Source organism: Camelus dromedarius, chromosome 20 (assembly GCF_036321535.1).
Source record: "Camelus dromedarius isolate mCamDro1 chromosome 20, mCamDro1.pat, whole genome shotgun sequence".
Taxonomy (NCBI): Eukaryota; Metazoa; Chordata; class Mammalia; order Artiodactyla; family Camelidae; genus Camelus; species Camelus dromedarius.
The window spans coordinates 37,204,026-37,217,520 of record NC_087455.1 but is presented as its reverse complement, the minus strand read 5'-3'; the positions used below and the strand labels follow the sequence as shown (position 1 = coordinate 37,217,520).

Genomic DNA, 13,495 nt, shown 5'->3' with positions numbered 1-13,495 from the left:
GTTACAGCTACATTCTCCTAGGTTCCTCCTAGGAACCAGATTCCTTACCAAGAACAATGTGTCATGGAGTATAAACGCAAGAGGGAACACGCTAACCACTCCTTCTCAAGATGGAAAACTGAGGCCCAGAGATGTAAAGTAGCTATTCTAAGGCCAACAGCTAGCAACTGGCAGAGAGAATTCGAGTGTCAGCTCCTCCAGGCCAAACCACACCTGAAGGCAGATCATCTCGGAGACCACAAAGGGATTTAGTTACACAGTGTTTGAGAAGCTTATCTGAAGGCCAGGAGGAGGAGCCACACTTTTCACTGCTTTTTCATATATTTATTTTTATAAAAAGAAATTCACTTTAGGATAGCAACCAGGGAAAGGAAAAAAAAATCTAGACAAGTGCCAAAGCAACACAAACGCTGATGCACTCCCCACTCACACTGAACTCCCCCCCGCCCAAAAAAAGTATAGAAGTTCTCTCAAAAGAACAGAAAGCAGCAGTAAGAATGCATCCCCTTTTAAGAGCTATTAAAGAGTTGTCACTCTGGGTTATGCAGTATCTCTCCATCCTCATAAAAATGAAACACAAAACAGCTGAGCACAAAGCTGTACCCAGGTTTGTCTGCTTCTCCCCAAAGTGGAAGGATTAGGGTTTCCATTGATCACTTCCCAGATAGCTGCTTACTGCCCTCAAATATAATTATGAACATTCATCCTGCTAACTCTCCTCTCTAACATCTCCATCATATGTCTGGCTAACATCTGTATCTATCCCACAAATTTTGCAAGATTTTAACAGAATGCTTTATCCTAAAAGTTTGGCATTGCTGAAAAGAGTTTGCAAAATCCTTGGAAATAAATGAGAAGTTGAAAGCATCACCCCCAACCCCCAACCACCACAACAACAAAGTGCTACCATAAATAATTCTTGAATGAAATTTGCTCCCGAGCCCTGATGTCTCCCGACTCCAGACTTGTACATCCAACTGCCTACTGGACATTTCAAATTGAGTGATGACTAAGGGTATTTCATACTCAACTTGTCTAAAACAGAATACTGATTTCCACTGTACTTCTCTCTCTACCCCCATACACTCAACTCTTGCTGTTTGTCCATCTTAGAAAAAAGCACAATTTTTTTACCTAGTCGTTTAGGTCTTTTTAGAGATTTATGATTCCTTTCTTTCCACTGATTCAATCCATCAGCAAGTCCTGCTGCTCTATGCTTAAAATATATCCTGAATCCAACCACGTTTCACTGCTTCCGTCACCTCTGCCCTAGTTCAGACCACCATTACCTCTTGCCTATTCCATCCTAACAGCTTCCTGGTTAGTTTCATGTCTTATTAGCCTCTTCTCATTTCCCTCCCCCCAATAATTCACTCTCCAAACACCAACCAGGCTGATCTACTTAAAAGGAAAACATTTTAAATTTCACATCTCTCCTTTGCTCCAAAGCTTCCTTGGCCTCCCATTATCCTTGGCACACAATCCCATCTCTGATGGTGGCCTGCAAAGCTACCAATTAAAGACTGTCACTCGCCACCTGCCATCACCAAGGACGAAGTAGTAGGCACCACAGTTGCTAACCTTCTACACGTCCCGAGAAGAGTTCAGGGTGGGGGTCAGGAATGAGGTACTCTGTCTGTGCTCCAGGAAAAACTAGCAGAATGGGCCTTCAGAGAGTGAGATATTTTTCAGGAGATTTTAGGAGCCTAATTTCTTCTCATATCTAGAAAAACACTAAAATCATTAACATAAAAAAGATCTGCTCCTTGTGAGTAGCAGCAACCTCCTGCCAGAATGTGTGCTTGATTGCACGTATACCCCTTCCACTAAAATCATATAGATACTGACTCCCCCTCCCCAAACTCTTTGGTACAGCTCCTCTGAGCCGAGAGACTGTTTCCTGGGCTATAGTCCTCATTTTGCCTCAAATAAAACTTAGCTCCTAACTCTCACACGGTGCATTTTTTTTTTTTTTCAGTTGACAGTTTTGGTGACCAATGAAGGGACCCAGAGCAGACTTCTTTCCTTTGCCTGGACTCTACTAGGAACCAGATCTCGGTACCAGCAGAGGCCTCTTGTGCCCATCTACCTTTTCGAAGAGTCCAGATGAACTTGGGTGAGCCTCTCCTGGTTCTTAGATCTCCCATATTGGCTGATGATTTTGAGTTTTACTGGGTGATGTGTAACAGGTGCCTGTCCCCCTAGCTGAAAAACACTGAGGAAGATGCCCACCCAGCTAAAAGACACTGGGGGTGGCTGAAAAAAACAGGTTTACTCTGTTGAAAGAGACTGAGCGGCCTGGGCAGAGTGGTTAGGTAGGAGGCTGATCTGATGCCTCTCCTCAATTCAGCTGGTTTAACAGAATCTGTCAGGATAAAAGTGAAGGTATTACATGAGAGCTTTGCTCCTAAGAAGAGTGACAAGGCTCCTTCTGGTCAGTTATGGCTTTCTCAGGCAACTCAAAAATTTATGGAAGTAGTGGAGACAGAGTCCTCATACCGTGTAGCAGTCCCGTAGGGAAACCCATTCATTAATTAAAAGATTTGCTCACCTGGGGATCACGTATAAGAACTGGCCATTCAGCGATCTGAGCAACCACAGCGGCCTGAGGCTACTGAACGGAGAAACCAAGACGTGTAAGAGGGCTGAAACGACTCCACGGTGATGCCTAGAGGGGTTGAGCGCACAAGCAGCACACTGGCCCACCACACAATGTCATTAGTGAGTTTTATCCTCAACAAATTCAATTTTAAAATGGGAAACAGAGTCTCTGAAACAGAGAAACAAGGGGTGTCGGAGAGCCAGCCTCAACTAACACTGCAGCCAGTTTTATGTGCATACATGAAGTATAATTACAAGTGCTTACTTAATTGGGAATTAAAGGAAAATATTGCCCTGAAAATGGTCAATAGGGGCTCTTTTATTGCATATGCAGTTGTTAGAGAAAGTTGGCTTGACAAAACATCTTCTCAGAATTCTGACACTGAGGGAACAAGCTCCTCAAAGAGAACTTGCTTTTCTCTCTCTGTGCCTTGAGCTGTAAATATTTAACCAGGGTTCTCAGCAATACTTATCTAGACCATCTCCAATTCCTGAGACTGGGAGGGAAAAAAGAGTGAGGAAGAGGGTGTTTTAAATGTAACTTATTCTGATTGTTATTTATAAACTAGTGAGTTTCATATTGTAATACCTGATTAATAACTAAGTTTTAAAATGAAGCTTTGAGATCTCTGGTTGTACCAGTCTATATGTCCATGTGTGTCATAAATATATGTTTTACGTTTGGATGGTATTATCAAAATTAATTTGTAAATGAGCTCTATTAAATTGGCTTAAAGAAAAGTGAGCACTTACATAAATTATTAGAAATATAAAAGAAAACTGGCCAAGATGAATTTCAGGTTCATGCTGAACTGGGAAATATTCAGAATTAATTAATACCTGGTATTAAAGTTAATTTGTTTGTCCATTTAATTAATATAGACATGTCTTTAGAGTCATCAACATTAAGTATAATATTTTTATTGTACTTAGGCTTAACAGAAGTACAATAAAATCTAGTTATATCTGTTGCGAATTTGTCAGCAAAAAATAACTTGGCATGACGAAAATTTTATAAGTAAATTAAATGTAAAGAAGATAAGAGTTTTAGGAATAATTATGTTTTAGGACAGGAATGTTTACTTAAAAATAATTTTTCCAGATATTTGGTAACTTGAAAGTTTAGAGTTGTACTAAATTAAGTTAAATGATGGAATTTTATTAAATAGCTAAGTTCCCAAATAAAATAAGATAGTGAAACATTAATTACTGAACACAGGCTTCCTTTTACAAAGAATCTAAAAATACTTATGATTATTAATAAATATGTTTGTGCCACACTGAGATATTTTCCACAAGACAACACATGATTTTAGGAATTATTGTTGGTATTTATGTTTGACAGTCAACAGAATGATAATGTAAAAGTTGATAATTACTTACTTTCTAGTTTTCAATAGAAATTGAGGTTTTTAAGAATTGAGGGTTCTAATTTAAATATGTAATTAAAACTACTAGAAATAGTAAGAGAAACATTTCAGTATACAGTAGGAAAGTAGGATATGTACGTTTTCAGTAAAAGAAGGTATGAGGAATGGAAATGCAATTTGTTATGGGAAAATAAAGTAATTTTGTCTTAGAGTTGGTTGTTTCCCAATGGGAAAAAATAAGAGACAAAGTAACACTGATACAGAAAGTTATGGAAGGTTTGTGGTAAAGGGACCCTGAGAAAAGAGTTTTGTGCATGGTCAGGATTGGCTAAGTTTAAGATAAATTTAATTGAGTAAATGAATTTTAAAAGTAGCTAGTGAAAAACTTGAATTTGATATTTCTCTCCATTAAAAGGACAAAGTTTTCTTAAAATGTTGACCTGCTTTTGATACAGATTGTAAAGTACTTTTTTAACCTTTAACTGGTAATCTGCTATAACTTTCTGTATTTGCCTTTGGAATATTTTATTGTCACTTTGCTTAAGTAAGTAAGTTTTGTTTTACAGTGATCTATGATGCTATTTGACCAAATATTTTTAAATTCTTTGATATTTTTTGATAAAATTCCCAAATCAAATTCTAATGAAGTTCCCTTGATCTCTAGCTAACTTTGAGATGCTTCAAAGGGCCCCTGAAACATCCTAAAGAGATATTACACTAATCAGGTTCATTTGGTATGTTAAATTACATAGAAAGCATTGTCAAATGAGGGAGAAATCTTCTTATATTATGTGGGTAAATCTTATTAATCTAGATATTCTAGAAATTATATAGAATTCTTATTTCCCCCACAAACAGAAAACTCTTAGGTTCCCAGCAGCTTTATCAGGTAAATTAGGAAGACCATATCCTAACAGGTGCTGGAATCTCAAGGTATTTTAGGGACCTTGAAAAGGGAGGAATTCACCCAAATCTATAGATATCACAGGCAAAATCTGTGACAAGCCCTTGGTGTGGTTTTCCTGGCCTTGAGAGGCTTCTTAAAAATTTAATCTGAGTTTCCTTATGAAAAGTTCCAGCAAAGCCAATTTAAACAGAGCCTATATGATCAATTACACTTATAAATCATCAGTCCAAACTTATTGAAACCAGATTTATTTGGCAAACAAATTAGCTTTAATTTGGCTATATTTGGTAGAAATGAGGATAATTTTAGAGAGAAAAAATTATGGTACAGTGGATATTAAATTCTAATTTTGTTAATTGAGGTCTTTATTTACCAAGACTCACTTCTCAAATAGCTCACTGATGTTATATTATTGTAAAGTTTAACTGAATTATTAAAAGGACAATCTACATTTGTTTCTGAAGCTTATCTCAGTAATCTATCTTTGGCTGAACATCAGATGCCCCATGACCTGCAACCAGGGGATTATGCATGGTGGAAAAGACATCATCTGAAGGACTATCTCCAACCAAGATAAAAGGACACTTATCAGGTACTCCTAACTAGCTCATGAACAGCAAAACTGAAGGGAATTGACTCTTGGATTAATATTTCCCACTTAAAAAGGGCCCCTGCACTGGACTGGCCTATAGAGAAGATTGCTGGCCTCAAAGTCACCTTAAAACAATGCTGCAACAAAGAAGAAACTGCCAGAGCAGGATAAGAGGATGACATTTGAGGTACCCAGCTGACCACAGATGCCGCATCAGGCCTGTGTACCAATTACTTTGATAATTGCTCACACCTTTGCTTATGAACCGACTGTATTTCATGATCTTACACAGAGTTTAAAATTAATCCAGTTGTTGGGTTTATGGTCAACTATCTACATCCAGTACGTCTGGGTTAGCTTTGTGGATTTCTCCATTCCAAGGCTCTGGGTGGATGGCCCTTAGAAAATTATTCTGGAAGCAGTCACAGTTCTGTTTGGTTCAGCACTGATATTACTGGATGGGATTCCCTCTCTTGGCCAATCAGTCATACTTCCTCTGACTGTCACCACAAATATAAATTTTCTTTTAAAGCTACTCAAGCCCAATCAGAGCAACAAGCAAAATTTCAGCCAAAGACTATGACCTCCCTCAGTCGTGGGATGAATTTATACGGCTAACACCAGGTAATGATCATTTAAGTTTAAGGCCCCCACCTTTATGTTGGGAATAATTAAACAATGCTAAGGACAACCAGCCTAACAACACTAGGAGATGGCGCTGGGTGCCTGATGGACAATGCCTATCCATCACCTCCCTTACAGGTAAGGGCTGGTGTAGAACAGACTCAGTGAGACGACCTGGGCATGACTGGCTCACACCTAGCGGAAGTTCTGGGCTTAAATGCTTACTTATGACCTGATTAATACTACTAGCCATACTACCTGTATTCTGCCCATTTTATACAATGGTTGTTTCTTGCATTACAGAATGTGTGACTGCGCCTTTGATAAAATAATGGCTCGGTGACTGGAAGCAGTTGACCAGCTATATATTTCTTCATGCGCTCAATGACTGTAATCACATAACTCTGACACTGGAAGAGGCAACAAGAGGGACTCTTTTCCTGGACCTTAACAGGCTAGTAAGACAGGGGGTCCAGAGACTTCCGGCTGCTCTTCACAGGGCCCGGTCCAGTAATAGCGCACTGAGTGGCTTATGGGTGACATCCTCGCCTCACGCTGTGCTTTCTTGTTTCAGCCGACAGAGCCCTCCGGGTCTCCCCTAGCCTAGTCCTCTAACCCCCTCTACCGCACTTTCCCCGAGGCACCACGCTCTAATCCACTGGCCTTCTCGTTTTAAAACAGCATGTTTCATGCCTGTGGTTCCAGCTGCCTGACACACTCTTCCCCTAAACCTTCCAATGGCCGATTCTGACTCATTTTTCATGTCTCTAAGCAATTGTCATCTCTGAGCTATCCTTCCTGAACACACTATCTGAAATACTCCCCACACCACCGGTGCCCGCTGTCCTCATGCCCAGCTTTATTCTCTTCACTCTCTGCAATTATAACACTCACCAAATGTATCTCTCTCTGAAATGTAAGCTCTTTGGCATCTAGAACAGTATAACAGGTACTCAAATATTTGAAATGGTAACCGACTGAATGAAGCATTTCTTGATTAATGTTTTAAAGATGCTATATAGAGCCAGGAGGAAATGTGGGCATTATAAAATAGAATAAAAGAATCATGGAGCTCGATGACTGCTGAATAATAGAAAAAGGATTATAATAGGAAATGGGCTTGCCATAATACTGGGACACTGGAAACAGAGGTACTTCACCAGCGTTTGGGTTCTATTTTCCCTTCCATAAGAATGTGGTCTCGGAAAATCAGATTTTGATTCAAGAACCATTCTACAACAAGGACCTACTGTACGGTACAGGGAACTGTATTCAATATTGTGTGATAACTTATAATGGTAAAGAATCTGAAAAAGAACATATATATGTATATATATAACATATGTATATGTAACATATATATGTTCTATATGTTTATATATATATATAAAACTGAATCACTTCGCTATATACCTGAAACTAACACAACATTGTAAATTAGCTACACTTCCGTAAAAAACAAACAAAAAAAGGACCATTTTGAAAAATTTCCTTAAATGGAGCATTAGCTGTAGCACAGCACAAAATCAAGCTTCCCTGCCTTCTCAGTATCACGGCAGGTACTCACCCCTGTTTGGAGTTTCAGGGAGCTGATCTCAAATACACTGCATCTATTTGTGCTCACTCGGACAACCTGGCTTCTCTACTGGGTTCAGATAAATAAAACGAGAATTAATTCAGTCTTACAGTGCGTTGTGACTACAGTGCTGGTCTCTGGATCTACGTCATCTCTTCCTGTCAATCCACAGCCAACCTTGAACTCTGCAAGGATGCAAGGAGGTTCAGAAACTTACAAGCCTGCCCAAACAGATTCAAAGACTCTAACTGAGTGCAATGGACTGAATGTTTGTGTCCCCTCAAAATTTGTATGCTGAACTCTTAACCCCCAATGTGATGGTATTAGGAGGTGGGATTTGGGGGAAGTAATTAGGTCATGAGAGCAGAGCCCTCATGAATGAGATTAGTGCTCTTATGAAAAGGACCCAGAGAGCTCTCCTGCCCTCTTTCCACCACTTGAGGATACAAGGAGCTGGTGGTCTGCAACCCAGAAGACAGCTCTCACTAGACACTGAATCGGCTGGCACTTCCATCTTGGATTTTCCAGCCTCCAGAACTATGAGAAACAAATGTTTGCTGTTTAAGCCACCCAGTCTATGGCATTCTGTTGTAACAGTCTGAACCAAGACACTCAGTAAAAGTCTAGTCTAGTGCAGAACATAGTCCTAAGTGAAAAAAAGACTCTGTCCCACTTGAATCTAAGGTACCATTTTTAACTTTAGATTTTAACTAATGACTTTAGATTTCTCCAGGTAGAGCACATGAGAGGATCACTAAAAATATACCTTATTTATGGTACAATTTCTAAGTAAAAAGTACAGGGTACATATTAAATAACTTATCTCTCAAACCAGGAATCAATTTATTTGCTAGTCACTGAAAACATTTCCTCAAGCAATTTCGAATTTACACACCTTTCAAGGTGAAACGAAGTAAGATGAAAATGACAAAGCCCTCTAAAACCCAATCACGTGCCACAGGAAACCTCAGTGTGTTCAGAATAAAGGGATATTAGCCTCTTCCCTGAAGTTAAGTTGCTTAAAGGTAATTTTACAATGAAAATAAATGCGTATTAGAATATTATCTTAGATGGGAATGAACATTCTTAATTCTTTATAAAGGATTTCAATATAAATACATCTTAACTCTCACGAAGGTCACTAACGACCTCAGTGGGACTAAGTGCAAACGGTGATTTTTTCAGACTTCATCTCTTTGCTCTTTCTTGCTGCAGCTTTTGATGTGTTTGGCCACTCCTTCCTTAAGTATTTTCTTCCCCTTGATTTAGTGGTATTTCAGTCTCCTGGTTCTCTCCCTACCTTGCAAGAAGACACGTGTCAGCCTCTTTGCAGGCTCGTCTTCCTCTAACTGGTCACTGAATGTGGGAGTTTCTCAAAGCTTTGTCCTAGGCTCTCTCCTCTTTTTACCTTATTCTTTCTCCTGAAGTGGTCTCAGACAAAGGTTCCCAAGCCTTTTCACATTCAGCTGGAGGCTGCTGGCTTAAAGGCTTCTGCTACTCCAAGGACTGAGGATAAGCAGTATCTCGGCACACGGATGTTCCATCTTGGCACATGCCGTGGCACATGGGTGGGGCTTTGGGAAGCTTTAAATCAAGATCCATGTATTGGTCTATCACCAATACGTAAATAATACAATATTATATCTTCAGCTTAAGCCTCATTTCTTAGCCCTACACCTGCAGATCCAATTGCGTACCTGACACTGTAGATATCTGAAAGCACTTACGTGTATCATGTCTAAAACTAAGCTCATGATCTGTGTTCTCCAACACCTGCTCCTCTTCTGGTGTTTTCTGTCTCAATACAGGTGATCACACTGAGTTGCAGAAGCCAGAATTCTAGGAGCTATCCGTGCCATCTCCCTCTCATCCTGCATCCAACCCATCATCAATCCCTCTTCAATTTAATTCCTAACAGCACCTCACCTCTCCGGCTCCACCACCATCTGAGTCCAAGCTATCATCAGTTTGTCAGATTTGTCTGAATCATTAGAGTGGCCACGCAAAGTTATCTATTCTCATCTACTCTTGCCCATCTCTATTTCATTCTCTAATCCATAGAGCGATTAACACAAAATGAAACATCTGAGATCATCCCCTTGCTTAAGGTAAAATTCTTCAACATGGCTAATAATGAATTGATTAATACTTACGGTTCTGAGCATCTGATGCTGCAGAATAATACACCCAAAACTTAGGGCTTAAAACAACAATTTAATATTAGCTTTCATGATTCTGTAGATTTCCCAGACTCAGTTGGGACAGTAATCACCCAGAACCTGTCATGCAGGTGCAGCAGGAAGTTGGCTTGGGTTGGAGTCATTTGAAGGCACAAATGGGTATCCAAGATGGCTTCTTCACTCACGTGTCTGAAGACTGGTCAGCCATCCCTCTCTCCATAAAGCCTCTGCAGGTGGCTTGCTAAGGGTTCCTCAAAGCATGGCAGTCCCAGGGTACTCAAATCCTTACAAGATAAGTTACTTTCCTCAGAGTGTGTTTTATAAGAGACAGAGGCAAAAGCTGTGAGACCACTTGTAACTAGCCTCCGAAGTCATTCAGTTCTCTATTGCTTTATTCTGTAGACCAACTGAGCCACAGTGTCAGCCCAGATCCAAGGAGAAGAACTTCCCAAAGACTTGAATATCAAAAACCAGGGTTCTTTATTTTGGCGGGGGTGGGGGGAGTTAATTAGGTTTGTTTGTTTGTTTGTTTATTTCATGGAGGTACTGGGGATTGAACCCAGGACCTCATGCATGCTAGGCACAACACTCCACCACTGAACTGTGTCCTCGCCCCGCCCTCAAAAAGCATAGTTCTTAGGAGAGGGAGGAGAGTCTTTGGAGAATATCGACCACACTAGTCTCTGCACTCCCTTCATGCAGCACATCCCCTGCTGCTGTCTCACTTCTGCCACGTTGGCCTTCTTTCAGTCCCTTGTACTTACCATACTTTATCCTGCTTAAGGCTTTTGCATGTGCTATTATTATTATTATTATTATTATTATTATTATTATTATTATTATTATTATTATTATTATTACTATTATTGCTTAGAATGTTCTTCTAATCCTCCCTTTGCCAAGTTAACTACTGCTCAGCTTCCAGACCTCAATCAAGTCTCAGGAAAACCTTTGCTGACTTCCCTAACCAGGTTAAATCTTTTTATTACACACTCTCGCGGCACTAGACATATTTCTAGCACTCTCCTCATCCCCCCTGCACATTGCATTCATTTGAATTTACGTCTCAATATCCCCCACCAGAATGGAAGAGGAGCTATGTCTGTTTTTCCCCTCTTACCACCACAGAGCTTGGCTAGCCCTCAAATATTTATTTGCTGAATGAATAACAGAAATCAACTAAGGGAATGAAACTGTCTCTTTATAACAAAGTATGCTTTTCCCTGCAAAATTACAGTGAAGCAGATAATCACATGCCCATATTCAATACATAGATAATTCGACAACTCAAAGGCAAACCACTTTTCACAGAGGAAATCTCATAAATTTAAAGGTCATATTCATTTCCCATAGCCTACCTATAGAATTAGTAGGATTTTTAAAGAAAACAAATAACTATAGCCAAATTGTGTAAGTTTTGTGGTATTTTTTTCAATCTCCTTTCAGATGAGCCTAAAACTGTCTTTGAATTTAATTCCTATGATTTAACAAAAGCTGGCAAGTGTACCAAATGGCATACTGTAATCATAGGAGAGGTGGTCTCCTAGTCTATGCAGGAATCCAGCACTGACAGTAAAGACCACCAGCAGCATTCCACTTAGAAGCCCAGGAGGATTGTTGCACAGACCACACATGAAACCAGACGCAAAACACTAACTGCTCCCCATTACATTAGCAATAACTTGTCTATAAATAAACACGCCGCCAACTTTGAATACGAAGTGGAGCATTTCATCTTGGGGTACTTAGAAGGTTACACAAATAGCAAAGGGTTGAATTGGAGAAAATATTTGCTCTGTATGGCTATGAAGTACTTTAAGAAAAATTTAAACATTATAGATAAAAATAAGCCAAAGTTCGTTATCAAAAAGTACAATCTATTTCTGGTCTTTTGAATCCCACACTTCAACTCTAATTGTTGTCAGCTACTACAAACATCTGGTCTGGTGACAGAGTGTTTCCTACAATCTGAAATAACCCAACTATGTGTTTACTTACTCTTTCTCCACACTACAACGTGGGCTCCGTGAGGTCTGGTTAGTTCTGGTCACCCAGAGCAGCCACTGGCACATGGTCTGCACATGGTCCCAATGAACTGCTGAATGAGCGGCTAGCCCTGCTCTTCAAGAACCAGATCTTGTGTATTACTCAAAATATTTAGAAATACTCTCATTTGTTATTTATTGAGAAAAGATACTCTGTTGAAAATGCAGATAAAATGGCTTTTCAAATTTACGCTTCTGGCTTCCCAGGTATTATGCCGTGAGAAATTAGTGTTTCTAGTCATCTAACCTGTCTCATTCCCCAGTTAAGAAAAGATTTTACTCTACAATAGGCAAAAAGAGCTTTTTGCTCAATCAGTTGTTAAAAACAAGACAACAGGCCCCAAGTGGAGTCACTTATGCCTTTGCCAGAAATGGAATTTTACCCCAAACAGTCAGGAATCATCTGATCAGCACCAGTGAGTTAATCTGCCTGATGGGGCCCTGCCATCCCCTTAAGAAAAGTGACCTTGCCTCAACCAGTCCACTTTTGCTGGTTTGCCTTGTCCCTCCTGCCTACATGTCTTTAATTTTGCACAGCTCCTTGGAGCTCATCTCTATCTGTGAGACAGGATGCTGCCCGATTCATGAATCATTGAATAAAGTCAACGACATCTTTAAAATTTACTCAGCTGAATTTGGTTTTTTAACGCATTGAATTTCTTTGGTTGCAAAAAGTTTTCTGGAATGCAACTTCTTTTTCTCAGTGGCTGAGCTGGAATGTGTACCTTATTGTATGGTTTGAGGAGTCTTATCCGATCAAACAACTATTTGGCAAATGAGAAAGACATCTACAAGCAAATCCCTGAGTATGACCATTTTTGAGGGATAATTTAGCCACTATCTGACTACACATACAAAAACATAGATGCAAGGATGAAAATCTGTTATAGGACAGTTCCTTAAATCCAACCTCTGTCTGTCCATAAATTGTCAAATATTTTGTCTTAAAAGGGAGACTGGAGGAAGTTGAAATACTCATTAATAAGTGTTTATACCACTGTAGACCATACAACTTAGAAAACAGTAAAAATATTAATGTCAAATCGGCCCATTAAAGGAAATCCCCCCACCTGGTGTCCTCTGACACAAGTTTAATGCTGAGCAACAAACATGACTTATGGGTTTCCCATGGGTACCATTTTGCACCTTATTTCTCAATCACTCTGAATTTTCCACAGCCAAGTGTGGATTAAGATCTAGGTGTTGCTCTTCAAGTTATAATGTGTTACATGGAAATTTTAAGTACTGGACAAGTTCAGCCTGCTCTACAGCTGCTCCAATTCTAGACTTGAACTTAGAAAAAGTTGTGTTACAAGAAACATGATCCGCCCACATTTTCAAAAGCATTAATGTTTGCCTCCTTGAGTTTTTAAACCTCTCACATTCAGCCAAAAAAAGAGAGATGCACTTAACCTACATTTGCAAGTGCCATATTCGACCAACCTTTTCACTGTTCTAAGTGGTTTTTTAAAATCTTGGCTTCCATTTTCTGTAACTGCTGACTCCGCCTTATTTCTAGCATAGGAGTCAACTGAAAGGATTAAAACAAAGATAGATCTTTGAATAAATCAAATAGTTTGGTAAATGATCCCCCCCTTCT

The 13,495-nt window shown here is 39.5% G+C and overlaps 1 protein-coding gene across 1 annotated transcript in view; it reads right to left on the bottom strand.

The window, feature by feature from the left end:
- The window catches only part of PIP4P2 (phosphatidylinositol-4,5-bisphosphate 4-phosphatase 2), a 50,791-nt gene that overhangs the window by 36,311 nt on the left and 985 nt on the right, over positions 1 to 13,495 (bottom strand). The window lies entirely within an intron of this gene.